This window comes from Tursiops truncatus, chromosome 8 (assembly GCF_011762595.2).
Source record: "Tursiops truncatus isolate mTurTru1 chromosome 8, mTurTru1.mat.Y, whole genome shotgun sequence".
Lineage (NCBI taxonomy): Eukaryota > Metazoa > Chordata > Mammalia > Artiodactyla > Delphinidae > Tursiops > Tursiops truncatus.
In genome coordinates this window covers 106,470,401-106,484,467 of record NC_047041.1, presented here as the reverse complement: position 1 = coordinate 106,484,467, position 14,067 = coordinate 106,470,401, and the positions used below count along the sequence as shown (strand labels likewise).

Below are 14,067 nucleotides of genomic sequence, written 5' to 3'. Positions count from 1 at the left end.
TTGAGCGTCTGAGAAGATTGTTTTTCTCTCCCCTAGCCCCCTCCCCTGCCCCCCAAAAAAGAGACGACTTTGTTTTTCGCATTTCCCCGGTGGAACCCTGGCCAAAGCCACGGGGCAGATGCCGACTGCTGTCTGCCAGTTGCCGCTGCTGTCCTCAGGGGCTCCTTCAGGTGGAGGAAATGGCTGATTTTCCACGCCTTCCAGTTGGCCTGCCCCCGAGGCACAGCTGGCCTGGGACGCACGCCCGTCCTCCCCCACCATCGCGGTATCGCCAGGCCAATCCCTGGGGCCCGGCCATGGTGTGGTTCCCCTCCGACGTGACTCAGTGCTCCCGGCTAGGGCACCCAGTGGTGACAGCCTGTGGCGGGGTCAGTGGGACACGCGGGCCCGTTCTGGCCACTGCCCCACTGGGGATTCCCCAGAGAAGTCCTTCTGTGCTGGGGTGTGTGAGCGGCCCTCTCGGCCCTTCTGAGAGTCACTTGCTGGCCTTCTTTCCTTCTCTCTGCGGAGTCACTAAGGCGTGTTTCGGCCCTCCGGACTCTGTAAGGGTCTCGAGGTTGTCCTGAACCGTGTGCATCTCTCTGGGAGTGAGGCCCCAGGCTGGCTGCCTTTGCTGCCGGCCAGGTGTGGCCTTTGCCTTGCAGATGACTGAGGAATCGGGACCCTAACTGCAGGGCCTCCTGGCTGCTCTGTAACCAGAGGACTGACAGAGTCGGGGAGCCAGAGTGAGAGGAGGGTTGGACTGTCTCAAGGTGGTACCGTGATCAGACAGGATGGCCTACCATCCTTCCAGGCCCCCAGGCCCCCAGGGAGGTGGACAGCACCCCATCGATAGCAGGGTGTGCACAGAAAGCGTTCTCAGGCTCGGTGGGAGCCATCCAGGTCACTGGGAAGCAGGGTTATTCATCCTCGTGGACTCGGCACCGGAGCCAGCTTCCAGGCCACCCCTGGGAATGTGGCTCTGACCTCTGGGCCCATCCCGGAGATGACCTGATAGGCTCACTTGATAAATGGGCAAGGGCGGAGGCGTGAGCAGTGGCGGGTGCCAGGTGGGAGGGGCAGGTGCAGGTCAGCGTCCCAAGGCAGAATGCCAGCTTCCCACTCTGGCTGAGGCCTGTACCGAATCTGGGGCGCAAAGGACGCCAAAGCGGTAATAGTTGCAGTTTTGTGGCTGGTGTCTGCAGCCCAGGCGGCAGTGCCTGCTCAGAGCGAGGACGGCCAGGCGCCTGCTGGGAACCACGGCCCTCACGCGGGTGGACAGCACCCAGGCCTCACTGTGCCGCCCAGCCTGCCCCTTCCTGTCCTCCTGGCCGGTCTCTTCCTGTCAGAGCTCGCTCTCCTTTGTTCTCTCAGCCGTGGCCCGGCCCCCAGAATGCACATGCAAGGAGTTGCCCCCCGGGTGGACAGGGCCATCACCCACCATCCATCCAGCGGGGCAGTCAGTCTTCACCAGCTCCCCGGGCCCTGCAAGGCCCCTGCAGAGAGGCCCAGGGTGAGGGTGGTGAGGCTGGGGACCGAGGTGGCCCAAAGCCAAGCTCACAGCTGCCTTTCACAGTCCCCCCTTCTGAAGCGAGGCCCATGTGTGTTGGCATCTGCGTGCACCACGTTTCCCAAGGCTGGAGGCCGCCCACCTGCCCAGGGAGCCCCAGGAGGGAACTCGAGCCAGTGTAGCTGCATCGTCAGAGGAGCCTGGCCGTTTCTTGTCTTCGCTCCTCCAAGACGGAGGCCCCAAGCTCTCTCTGCTTGCTGTGGGCCTGGGGCATCACCAACCAGAGAGCCTGTGGTGGGCCTTCTCGGTCCAGCAGTCGCATGGCGTGGCCCGCTGGTTGTAGCAGGAGTGGTCCCCTCCAGCGCCGGTTGGGCCTAGGCAGTCCTCACCCGGTAGAGTCCTCGCCCCAGAACCTGTGAACCAGTACAGACCCTGGAGATGAGGCAGCTGGGAAGGTGGGAAGGAGCCTAGGCGTGGTGCTAGGAGGAGGGGTCTGCAGTGAAGGCTGGGAGTGGAAAGACCGAGGCTGCAGTCGAAAGGACACCTCCAGGCACTGTGGTCTGGTCAAGACAGAGTCAAGGTTGAGACGACAAGGGATCTGCGTGCCCACGTCCTCAGTAGTCAGAGTACTGCTCGGGGGAGCCCAGGTGGGGAAAGGGGGGATGCAGGCACAGTGAAGGAGACGGTGGGGGCCTCAGACCTAGGCGCCCCCAGGGCTGCAGGCTGGGTAGAGGCCCCACCCCACCATGGCTGGGGAAGGAGGTGGCACCGCCGGGCACCATGCTTACTTAGGGCTGTGACTGCCGGCAGGGCAGGGCGGGGAGGGGGATGGCCGGGCCTCGGTGCCCATGCTGGGACCACATTCCTTTGCCTCCCGCACGGCCCGCCTGGTGATTGATGCCCCTCATTAAACTCGGCTCCAGCCGCTCGGGGACCCGTCTCGGCTCCTGCGGGCAGCTCAGCCCCACGGACTCCATGCGGGGAAGAGAGGGGCGCACGCCCTGGTGTGTGCAAGGGATGGGGGGTGTGCGCGGGGGTCTCACAGCGGGCAGAGTGGGTGGGAGGCAGTTACTGAAAAACAGATCCATTTTTCTTCAGCATTTTACTGATGTTAAATGTATTACCATGTTGGGCCAGTTCCAGGATTCAAATTAAAAGCATAAATAAAGACACATTTTGTTTCCATCTCAAGCTCTCCCCGCCCGCTGGGCCCCAGGGAGGTGAGGTCACTGCAGCCTTGATTACGGGAAGGTCCCTGGGGCTGGGCGAAGCTCCTCTTTCCGGGGCCTGTTGGCCATCGGTGGAGCGAGGGGTCAGGGGACTGGGGGTCAGCAAGCCAGCCTGGTGTAACCGAGGGGGTTGCCGGCGAGCAGGGCCCAGGGTGCAGTGGGCGGGGGGGACACAGTAGCTTCGGGCACTCCAGCCCCACAGGCAAGCCCCTGGGCAGCTCCAGGGCCCTCACACGAATCTGGGTGGCCGGGCCGGAGTCGCACCCACACCTTTCAGGAAGATAGTCTTCCAGGGCCAGCAGGGCCAGCAGGCGGCTGTCTGCATGTGTGCCCCCCCGACCCCCCACCCAGTCTTGCCACAGGGCTTCCAAGGAGCAAGTGTGAGGCAGGAGACAAGGCATCTGGGGGAGTGGGGCGTAGCGGAGCCCTGCTCCCCGGGAGCTGGGGTGAGTTCCTAGGCTCCTGCCCCCCGAGGGGAGGGCCACCCCTGTGTGCATCCCTGTGCCTCGCACACGGTGTCCCATCGGGGACAGCCTTGGCACTCCTCTGCAGCCATGAGATTCCTGCTCACCTTTCCAAGGCCCTCTCAAGTCATCCCCTCTCAAGGAGGCGCAGGACGTCCACAGGCCAGGCAGCCGCGTCCTCCTTCAGCCCTGAGGCCCTCTGTACCAGCTCCCTGTGCCCTAGTACGGGCCCTGGGACTCCTTTCTGGGTACCTGTCTCCCAGGATCCTCGGCTCCTGGGGAGCGGGCGATGTGCGGCTCCCCTGGGCCTCTCCCTATCTGGCACCCCTCAAGCCCCAGGCTGGAGGGAGCTCCAGGACTATGGCTCCCACCCCAAGGCAGACAGGGGCCCCCAGCCAGCACCTCCCGAGGAGGAGATGAAGCAAGGGCTGTGGGCGCCTCAGCATGGGTGCTGGCGTGCAGGGCCAGGGGCGGCTGGGTCAGAACTGGCCTCAGCATCGGGACCTGTGGCTCTGAGCTCCAGGGCTGTGTGTGGGCCGTGGCCTGGGAACCCTTTCTCTCAGCAGCCTTGGGAGACGGCGGCCATCCCTATGGAGTCCTCCCCACGGCTGCAGTCAGCCAGGAGTGGCCTGGCACCCACATCTGCCCCACCGGTTGCACGTGGACACCCAAGACAGGTAGTTCAAGTGGCCAGACCCTCTGTGAGCACAGCAGCCTGTGGTTTCCCTGAAGGGTCCCTCCAGGAGAGTTGGTCCCTGGTCCCTCCATCTCTCATCACGGCATCTCGGGTGGGCGAGATTCAGCTCTTTTTAACTAGCCACCGCTCTGCCCCGCTCTGCAGGGGGAAGAGTTCGGTTAGCACCCTGTACACCAAGATAGGCACAGGGCAGGCCAGGGGCCTTCTAGGAAAGGCAAGCAGAGGGAAGGCAAGGCCAAGGCTGGGGCGCTACAGGTCACCCACCAGGTGACCACGAGCAAGCAGGCTCACACACACTCACACACACCCAGCGAGCATATACTTGCAGGCCTCCTGCGACATGACAGCCTGGAGGTCCTTGAGCAAAACCAGCCCTGTGTGCGTTAATTAGAATTTCCATGTCTTCAACTTTCTCCTGGACCCTGCGGAATCTCACGCCAAAACGTTCAAGTTTCTCTTCTCCAGCAAGGCCGCTGTGGCCTGGCTTTCATCCACATCACTACTAATGTCTCCTGAAATCTGCATTTGTCAGCGAGGCCAGGGCCAGCCCCATGCCTTCTGGAAACGGGGGCAAATGTCACAAGGCTTGGTCCTGCACTCAGCTCCGTGGATCAGGGGTACTAGCTCTATTGATGGGACTAGGTTTGCTTGGGACGTTTCAGAGACACCCAGGGCCCACTGCGGCCCACACCCATGGACCCTGGAGGCGCCAGGCACTGCACCTCTGCGAACACCCAAGCCCCTCGCTCTGTTTCTCACCCTGCAAACTTTGGTGGGAAAGGACGGAGAGGCCTTTCTGGGGCCAGTGTCCAGGGGGATAAAGGAGGGGGCTTGCCGGGAACAGATGAGGCTAGTTTGTCTTTCCAGACCACTGTCCTGTCTTCCTCGGCGCTCCAGACCACCTCTGTCTGCACAAGGTGCCAAGGAAGCCCCGTGGGAGCCCGCCCGGGAGGGCTGTGCGAAGCTACATGAGTCACAGGCTCCCCGTCAGAGCCTCGCAGCTCCGGCCAGGCGCAAACCCGTCTCTGAAATGCACGGGGGGATTAAATGTTCTCCTAATTAAATTAAAAGCGAGGCGGAGTGGCTCAGTGGGAAAGAGACGGGACTGGGAATCGGATGCCCCCAGTCTGGCTCCCAGCCTGCACCAGCCCAGCTGCGGGCTGCCCCCGGAGGCCCCCTAACCTCTGGGCGCCTCGCTTCCTCCATCTGAGCATGAGAGGAGGACGCAGCCAGTCTCCCGGGGCTGCTGCTCTGGGGAGTGGGCCCGCCGTCTGGGTGGGAGGCCCAGAGGAAAGCGGGGAGGCTCCTTACTTCCTCAGAAGCCATCCGTAACCCCCGGCCCAGGCGCTCTCAGGCCCCGCTCAGCAGTCTCCGTGGTGCAGGTCCTCAGCAAGGCTAGCGTGGACCGGGCTAGGGTTAGGGTTAGGGTAGCGCCGGAGGAGAGACCGTCCACGCCCTAGAAGTGGCTGGGGAAAACGACTGCACAGACCGCACGGGTGTTGACGTGGAGACATTTCTCGCCGTCGGGGAGTACCGCACAGCCCCCTCTTGGGCTCTGCTTGAACCTAGAAGGGGAGACTGAGTCCCAAGGCAGCCTGATCAGGAAGCCTGAGGCGTGTGTCCCCTGAGCCGAGGGTGGAGGGTGCTTGTGGGCAGACCCAGCCCCTCTGCAGGCCTGGGTTGGCCCTCTCTCAAGTCAAGTTCAGAAAGGATTGTCCTTGCATACAGGACACTGTTTTCGACTTGAAGGATGGAGTACACGCAGATGAGTACACAGATCTCAAGTGTACTGCTTTATGCATTTTCAGCCCCTGGCACGCACGTAACCAGCCCCCAGCTGAGGCAGCAGAACCTCCCGGGAAGCCCCTAGGCTCCCGCTTCCTGTCACTGATGCCCACGGGTAACCAGTGTCCTGGCTTCTAGCAACAGGACTCGGCTTTGTCCGTTCTTGAACTTTCTATCGAGAGACTCACACAGTGCACGCGCCCGTTTGTCCGAGTCCCTGGGAGCCCCGCCGTCTGGCTGAAGAGAGCAGTGCCGCCCTCCTTCCTTGCCGGCTGGCGCCCCGCTGTGTGAATGGCCTACACTTTGGTTATCCATTCTCCTTGGACGGCCACTTGGACAATTTCCAAGGCAGGGCTGTTATCATTATTGCTAACAATATTCTGTCTAGTCTGATGAACACATGGGCTGCTTTCTGGCGAGTATATGCCTAGGTGCGGAGCTGCCAGGTCACTGGACGAGCTTGTTGACTTAGTAAACATTGACTAACGGTTTCCCAAAGCAGGCATATACCATTTCCACTCCCACCAGTGGCACCGGGGCATTCTGGCTGCTCTATATCCTAACACTGGGCATTCTCCGTCACTTCCCTTCTAGCCATACTGGTGTCTGGGGGCATCAAATTGTGACTTTAATGTGCAGTAAGCCAACGGCTCATACAGTTGAGCCCCTTTCTACATGATTATTGTTTAGTTGGATATCGTCCTTTGTAAAATGCCCACGTCGGCTGCCCACTTTCTACTGGGTTATCTTTTCTTTTGATTGTAGGAGTTCTGTCTTTACCCTGGACGTGAGTCATTGGTCAGATTATTTGGAATATATATATATACACAACACCTCTCCCTCTGCAGGTCGCCCTTTTCCTCTCTTAAGGTGTCTTTTGATGAACAGAAGGTCTTAATTTTAAGGTGATCCAGTCAATCAAACATTTCCTTTCTGGAGAGTGCTATCTGTGTCCTATTTAAGAAACTCTGACTACTCCAAGGTCATAAAGATATTCTGGTTTTTTCTAAAGCTTTAACAGTTCACCTTTCACACGGAGATCTACAGTCCGCCTGCCATCAATTTTTGCCTGCAGTACGAGGCTGAGGTCAGGGGACAGTTTTCCCCCATCTGGATATCCAGCTTGACTCAGCCCCCTTTACTGAAAAGACCGTCCTTTCTCCACTGCCCTACCGTATCAGCATCGTTATAAACCAGCTCACTGTCTACACATGGCTCTATTCGCTTCCATGAGTCAGACCTCAGTTTTTCTTTTTTGCCAGGGCCATGTTTCATCATCACTATAGTTTGATACCAGCCCTGGACAGCTGATCAAGCAGGCTCCAGCCAGTTCTCCTGCCTTGCTTGGCTGTCTTGGTGTGGCACCTGTCTCTCCATCGTGTGCCAGTTTCCACAGAAAACTTCTAATAGGTACGGCGGCTCTCTAGATGATTATGGGGAGAGTAAACATCTTTACTATGTTGAGTCTTTGCAACTGTGGTCTCGACGTGTCCCTCGTTTATTGAGGTCTTCTTTCATTTCTCCTACCATGTCCTAGTTCTCAGTGCAGTGATCACGCACCCCTTGTCTGAGATTTCTTGTTCCTTGTTAGCTGGTGTTGGTTATGGGTTCACCAAGCCTGGGGACACTGCCCACCGGCGGACTCTGGCCAGCCTGGCTCATTTTATCCTGCCTGTGGGTGCCACGGCAGCCACCTCACCTCTCTGAGCCTCAGTGCCCTCTTGCAGACATGAGGGATGTGTCTCACGGTGCTGGTGTTAGCTTCTGAGAAGGCGGGGTCAGGCATCCAGCTGCGCACCTGCTTCAGGAAAGTGCCCTGCCCGACAGCAGACAGTGTAAAATGTCACCTTACGACGAGGGGCCCCACGGGGACATCCTTACTTGGCCTGAGAGCTTCTGAAACCACCAGGTCACAAGCTTCCGTGGGACACAGACGAGGTCACAGTGCGCCACCGTTAGGTGTCGTCCTTATTTAACAAGATACACCTGGAGGCCCCAAAGCCCCGGGCCCCAGGATGGGCTAGCGGCAGAGGAGAGACGCAGACCCACAATCCACAGCGTCTCGCCCCTGGGAGAGGGGCTCACGAGCTGTTCTGGCCCCTGTGGAGGTGCAGGGAGAAACCTGGCGCCCACTGTGCTCCTCTTGGGGGGAATGCAGAGGCCCATGCCCCACGGTGGTCACAGGTGCCCCGCCACGCCTCTGCCCTCTATTCTCATCGCAGTCGGACTCACCTGCCAAGGACGGCACCCATCTTCAAGCAGAGTGAGGACCAGGGCAGGCCACAAACCCTGCCTTCCCCGGTGCTGTGCTTGGCACGGAAGGGAAGCGCACGGTGCCTCTAGGGTTCTGAGCGGCCCGCAGGCTGCACAGCCCGAATGTGGCAGCAGCGTTCGTAGACCTGGTGGCTTTCGGGTGCTCAGGAGAGGGTGAGCCTCTGGCAGGATCGACTGAGCCCGTCCCGCGTCAGGGGTGGGAGGGGCGCTGCTGCCGGCCGAGTCTTCGGTAGGGCCCTGCGAGCGCTTCGTCAGTCAGTCCCCCGACTCACAGGACTGGGTCTTGCCGGCGTCCCCCGTGAGGTAGCGGCAGTCTTTAGGGGAGCCCCAGTCTGTGATGGGGAAGCTGGACTGGCACCCTGAGGGCTGGCAAGCAGGGGGTGGGGAGGTAACTAGCCAGCAGAGGCAAAGAAGCCTGGCCTCTGGTTTGGGTCTGCGCCCCCAAAGTGTTTCTATGGCCCTCCGGGCAGGAGAGAACAGTCCGTGCAGAGACAGCCTGTGTGCTGGTCGGGTGACTCTGTGACCATCTTCTCCAGTGAGAATTCTTCGCGTTCAGTCTCTTCGCACACCACGGACCTGGCACCGCCTGTGAGGAGGGCGAGGGGCACGCAGGCCTGCAGACTACTCCAGGGCAGCGCTGACCTGGCCCCCCAGGGTACAGTGGCAGACCCAGCTCTGTGGCTTCTCATGCTGCCCCAGAGCGCCCCCTCTAGCGTTCATTCTTTAAGATTTACCAGCCCTCTTGGGACAGCGCAGGTGTCCTGGGCAGGGGCCACACCTTAGAGGCACATCCTCAGCAATGAGTGGCTAGCGGTCCGAGGTCTGGCTAGAAGGCTGTCAGGTTTGGCTGGCCCGTGGGAATGCCGGGTGCCACCTTAGAGTCCTCGTGGAGGGAAGAGGAAGAGAAAGAAAAGCTGGAGGCAGAGGGAGCTAGGAGGCCAGGTCCAGCCTCAGAGACTGGCATCCCTGGTGTCCACGTCATCCTCACACCTCCAGCCGTGAGCCTACTGTTGCTTTGATCTTCCCAGTAAGTAACCTCTTGACCTGGCAGTGGCCCGAGAGGCTCACGCTGACGATGGCACAGGGAGTGCCTGGAGAAGAGTAGGTGCACCCCAGGGGTTCACACACGAGCTCGCCCATTTCAGCTGGCACAAGGGCAGCTCAGGAGGGGATACATAAAGCTCCGAGGAAGGAATGTTTTTAGGGGAAATTCAAGGCATCTTCAAAGGTAATTTTGACTCTACCTGATTTGTCTTCCAAGACCTTGGAACTGAGCCATCACAGGTCAGACTACACTGCACCCAAGGTAGAATCCTTGCTGTGCCCTGTGGTGCCTTGCTGGGGAAACTGAGGCAGAGAGCAGGGTGACTTCATAAAACAACAGAAGATATTTGGGAGATTGGGGGGGGGCGGGTAGGTAAGGCTGTTCAGAGCACAGAGCTACACACACACACACACACACACACACACACACACACACACACACACACACACACACCCACTCTCTCTCTCTCTCTCTCTCTCTCTCTCTCTCTCTCTCTCTCTCTCTCTCTCTCTCTCTCTCTCTCTCTATATATATATATATATATATACACATTCAGCATCCTTCCCCACAGCCTCACTTGTGGTTCTGGGCCGAACACTGCTGCCCTCAGAGAGCCAGGCCCCTGAGGAGGAGGTGGGCGGCACCAGGCAGCCAGCCGCGGGTCCTCTGCTTAACTCCTCAGTTAGCTGATCTCTGTATCTGGGGTATAAAGTTCAGGGTAAGGTCACATTGGGACCTTTAGCTGAAAGTCCTTGAGCACATTCTGGGCGAGTCCTCCTGGCCCCGCTCGGTCTGCACTGGGGCCCAGTGTCTTCCACTCCCTGGCCGGGATTGGGCAGCTGTCCTCGGGCCCAAGGGGACCTTTCTTTTCCTACTTAACCTCCTCTCTTGGGCCTTTTGTAGGTGGGCTTGGTTTTCAATGTTTTCTTTAGGTTCATATCCAGGTTTGTTAAGTTAAATTGAACCTCTTCCAGTTTGAAACACTTGAGTGCTTTTCTTCTGCTCTTCTTTTTGAACTGCCGCATGAACCCCCCAGCTGGGTGTGTGGGCTCCAGGTGGGAGCTCGTGGGGGCCTGGCTGCAAGGCCAGGGTCATAAGATGGGGCAGCCTTGGGTGGAGCAATGCTCAGGAAAACTGGCTCCCAGCCTGACTGAGCTCGGGCCGGTGTGTGTGCAGCGGCAGGGGGTGGGGCCATCCCCAGGGGCTCCAAGGGCCTCATTTGAGATGCTCTCCCAGTGGCCCCCCGTCTGCGGCTGTACCTGTAAAAGCTCTGTGCTCGCGGCCCCCGCCCCCCACCTGCCTGTCTCAGGCGCTGGGAAGTGGACTCTTCAGACCACACGGCCTGGGTTCGGGGGTGGGGAGGGGGGGATGTATCCCTTTAGAGGCCAGGAGATGGAAAGACCGGGAAACCAAAGACCTGAGACCAAAGACGAGAGGACCTTGCTCAGCTGCTGGCAGAGCCAGGGCTAGGCCCTCAGCTCTGAACTCTGAACCCTGAGCTCTTCTGCTGTCCCACAGGGGCCTGTCTGCTCTAGTGGGGCCGGTGCTCCACCCCACGCCAGGCCCAGCCAGTCCCCTTCATCACCTGGGCCAAGGGCCCCCAGTCCCGGGGGTGGCTGGCGCACTTTCCTGAGCACCGAGCGCCGGGGGGGCAGCGCGTGGCCGTCAGCTTGGCCGGGCCCTGCTCCTCAGCGTGCTCCCCCCAGTCCCACACGCAGGGGACGGGAGACAGCGCCCCCCAGTTAATTCTGCGGCAGCCCACGCCTGCAAGGAGAGGCTGGTGGAGCTGAGGCACTACAGAAACACTGAGACGTGGGGTCAGAAAGGACAGGGAAGCTGGTCTCGGGCTAGCTCAAGAGTACTTGTCCAGGAGACCCAAGTGGGCAAGACCAAGACAAGGGTGCCGCCTTCCCCAGCCCAGGCAGGAGGCTCCGCGTAGCCCTGAGCAAGGCCAGAAGGCCGACGTGCGCCTCACGGCCCACGCTGCAGAGCTGCAGCCTTCTCCCCAGGCAGAAGTGCAGGCCACGCGGAGCCTGGCGCTTGTGAAAACAGTTCCATGAGCAAACAAAGGGCGCTGTCTGACGAGAGTGGAGCTTGGCCTTTGTTTAGCAGTGGACACTCTGCCGGGGCACCAGGCCCCCCCCCCGCGCTGAGCCCCTGAAATGCCACAGAAGCTCCTGCCCATCACCGTCCTCGCTGGCTCTGACGACCTGCAGAAATATCACTCTCTCCGCCTGTTGCCACCTGGCCACACAGGTGCAAGGTCCCAGTGACTCAGGCCAAAGAGAAGCTGAGCGTGACCAGCCAGCCCACCATGCGAGGCTGATCACGGCCTTGTCTCATTTACTGGGGCTGGTGTTGGCCTCTGCCTGTAAATGTTTAACTCCTGAGGGTGCTGACCTCAGGGCCTGGGAGGCTCAGACTGGATGGGGGAGAGGGGCTCCTTCTTGCCGGTGTGTACGCAGGGACCCTGTGGTGGGAAAGGGCGGCATCAGCCTTTGCAGCGGGCCCACCAGCTCCGCAGCCAGCAGAGCAAAGGCTGGATAGGAAGAGGGCCGGCCCCACAGTGTGCTGCAGGGAGAAGCAGCGCCGTCCTCCCCCGCGTAGGTGAGCGCGGGCCCGAGCCGGAGGCCCGGCCCCGAGGGCCCCTCGGTGGTTTCCCACCGCTTCAGGCCCGGGGCGCGGGCGCCTCACTTGGAATCGCTGGTTGCCCCACAAGGGCCCGGCCTAGGTCTCCCGCTGGCGGGAGGAAGCTGTGGAGGCTGGTTTGCTGGGGCCACCCAGTGCGGGCTCAGGAAGGGAAGGAATGTGACCGAGGCCGGGTGTGGCTCAGCAGAGTGCAGCCAGTTGTGGGTTTTTCTTGGGGCCGAGATAGACGTGAGCAGAGATGGAGGCCCCTCTCTCTCAGTCCCCACCACACACACTAGGACCTTTCTTCAGCGTGTGGCTGTGGAGCTGGAGGCCAAGGACACCCTCTGGAAATCTGAATTCCATTCGCTCTTGGCAAAGAGCAGCTTCCTGCTTGGGGAAGGTGTGCGCGTGTGTGCGCGCGCGTGCACACACGGCCATGGGGGCTGGCGGAGGGAGAGGCGCGTGGGTGGAGCAATGTTTGACGAGACGTGTAAGGTGACCCCAGCACTTCCCGGCACTGGATAGCACTTGCAGAGCTCGTCCAGAGGAGTCGAGACGAATACCTGGAGTGAATGAATCAGAAACGTGCGGGCTGCGCTGCCTTTGAAACAGGCTCTGGCTTAAAACAGTCACGGCAAAACACGCCTTTGAATTTGAAAGCCAGAACTTTTTGCAAAATAATTCAAAAAGTTTGCTGAACCTTAAACCTTTCCTGATGATTCCTTCCTTCTGAAGTTAACTCGTTAAAGTTGCTCCAATCCCAGCCTCGTGCCAGACCAGCTTCCTGGAAACCCTCGCCAACTGCTGGCCTTTGGAAAGGCTCGTCGCCCTAATAGCTGTTTAAAAAAAAAAAAAAGCTCACTGGGCACCTTGGCTGCAGGGTCTGAAAAGTCCTTTGTGCTCGCCCCAGCTGCAGTTTTTCCAGGCCTCGCTTCTGGGGCTGCCTGGAGCTGTCTCTCTTCGTTTCCTCTTACAGTGGCGGGCGCTCGGCCGGCTTCTTCCCGCCCAGCTTCTCTGCCAACGGTGTATCCAGGCCTCCCCACGCCCAGGTGGATGTCCAGGGCAGAGCCCTTGGAGAGGGTGGGTGTGGGCATGTCCCAAGAGGGTCGCCAGCCTCAACTTCCTCTCTGTTCCTTCTCCCCATGGGGAGAGATCAGGACCCCCTCCTAGGTCAACACTGTGTCACTTCCCCAGAATACCCGGGACCCAACTAGTTCCCAAGCAGCGCCATTTCAGAAGGGAAGACAATTTGCTCCTCCCCAAAGCAGAGTCTCGGCGATATAAAGCATGAATGTGAAATGGGGTCTAAGGTATAGTTTAAAGGAGTTTAAAATGTGGAGATGCATTGGAAAATATTTAAACGAACACAGACATTAGGCAAATCAACAGAAAAACGTATCAACTGTTGTCACTGTTGCATGAATCAAAATCAGAGATTACCTGAAAATGGAAAAAACTTACATAAAAACTTGATATAGTGAGACACAGCAGTCAGAACATGCTGTACACGGTTCACTTCTTTAAAAATCACTCCTCTCAAAATTCTGTAATGACAAAACATATGTAACATTTCATTTCCTAGGAGAGCCTTGCTGATCTGCAGATGGGTGGAGGGCACCCCTTCCCATCGAGGGGGGTGGGGGCGGGGGGCTCGCTGGGAGCCCGCCCAGGGCCTGCTCTCACTCCAGCTCTGCCTCTCCCTGTCAAAACCCTCTTTGTGCGGAGCAGCCCCCGCCCCTTGCAGTGACATGAACCAGAGCCCACACCGCTGCGCCGCGGGAGCGGCCCCTCGCCGGCCACCCCAGCCCTGCAGCGGAGGGCTGCCCGTTCACGGCCTGGCGGAACGTCTGCGTGAGCTGCAGCACACTGTTCCTTCCCTATTAAAATGCTGTGCTTAAAAAATCATAATAATCAAGTAGTCTCATACGCACATGGTAAAACACATTCAGTGTACAAAGGGAATATGGAGAAAAATCAGGCTGTCCCCACCCCAGCCCTGAATTCCTAAGTTTCCTTCCCCAAAGGCTACCACTTTTACCAGTTTCCTATTGTATTTTTTCAGAATGTGTTATAGGGGCAAACACGTATCTATAATATACCTCCTTTTTACACAAGTGGTAACATACATATTTATCTGCAGTTTGCCTTTTTGACTTAATATATAGGTATGCCAGACTTTCTGAGCTGCCCAGACAAGACTGGTTCATCAGGGCAGTACCCGTCAGGGGCATTTTTATTTTGCAGTGGCGTGTGTGTACACACACATGAACAGGTGACAGCTCAGTGCACTGTAGCTGAAGTGCTGCTTTCTCGTGCTTAGCTTCCAGGATCCTTGAGAGAACGTGGCCTCTGCTCTCAGTCTGCTGGGCTGGGCTTTCCCCACATGGGGCTGGGCTCATGGCGGCTCTAGTCTTTCTGGCATGGGTCCTGTTCCTGGTGAACACGAGGACCCA

The 14,067-nt window shown here is 59.1% G+C and overlaps 1 protein-coding gene and 1 long non-coding RNA gene across 5 annotated transcripts in view; one reads left to right on the top strand and one right to left on the bottom strand.

The window, feature by feature from the left end:
* Positions 1-14,067, top strand: part of KCNQ1 (potassium voltage-gated channel subfamily Q member 1) — a 348,762-nt gene that overhangs the window by 164,273 nt on the left and 170,422 nt on the right. The gene's annotated exons all lie outside the window — the stretch shown is intronic.
* Positions 2,577-14,067, bottom strand: part of LOC141279427 (uncharacterized) — a 37,612-nt gene continuing 26,121 nt past the window's right edge. The window contains exon 2 of the long non-coding RNA XR_012333662.1: positions 2,577-13,158. This is a non-coding gene — a long non-coding RNA (uncharacterized lncRNA). The remainder of the gene's footprint in view (positions 13,159-14,067) is intronic.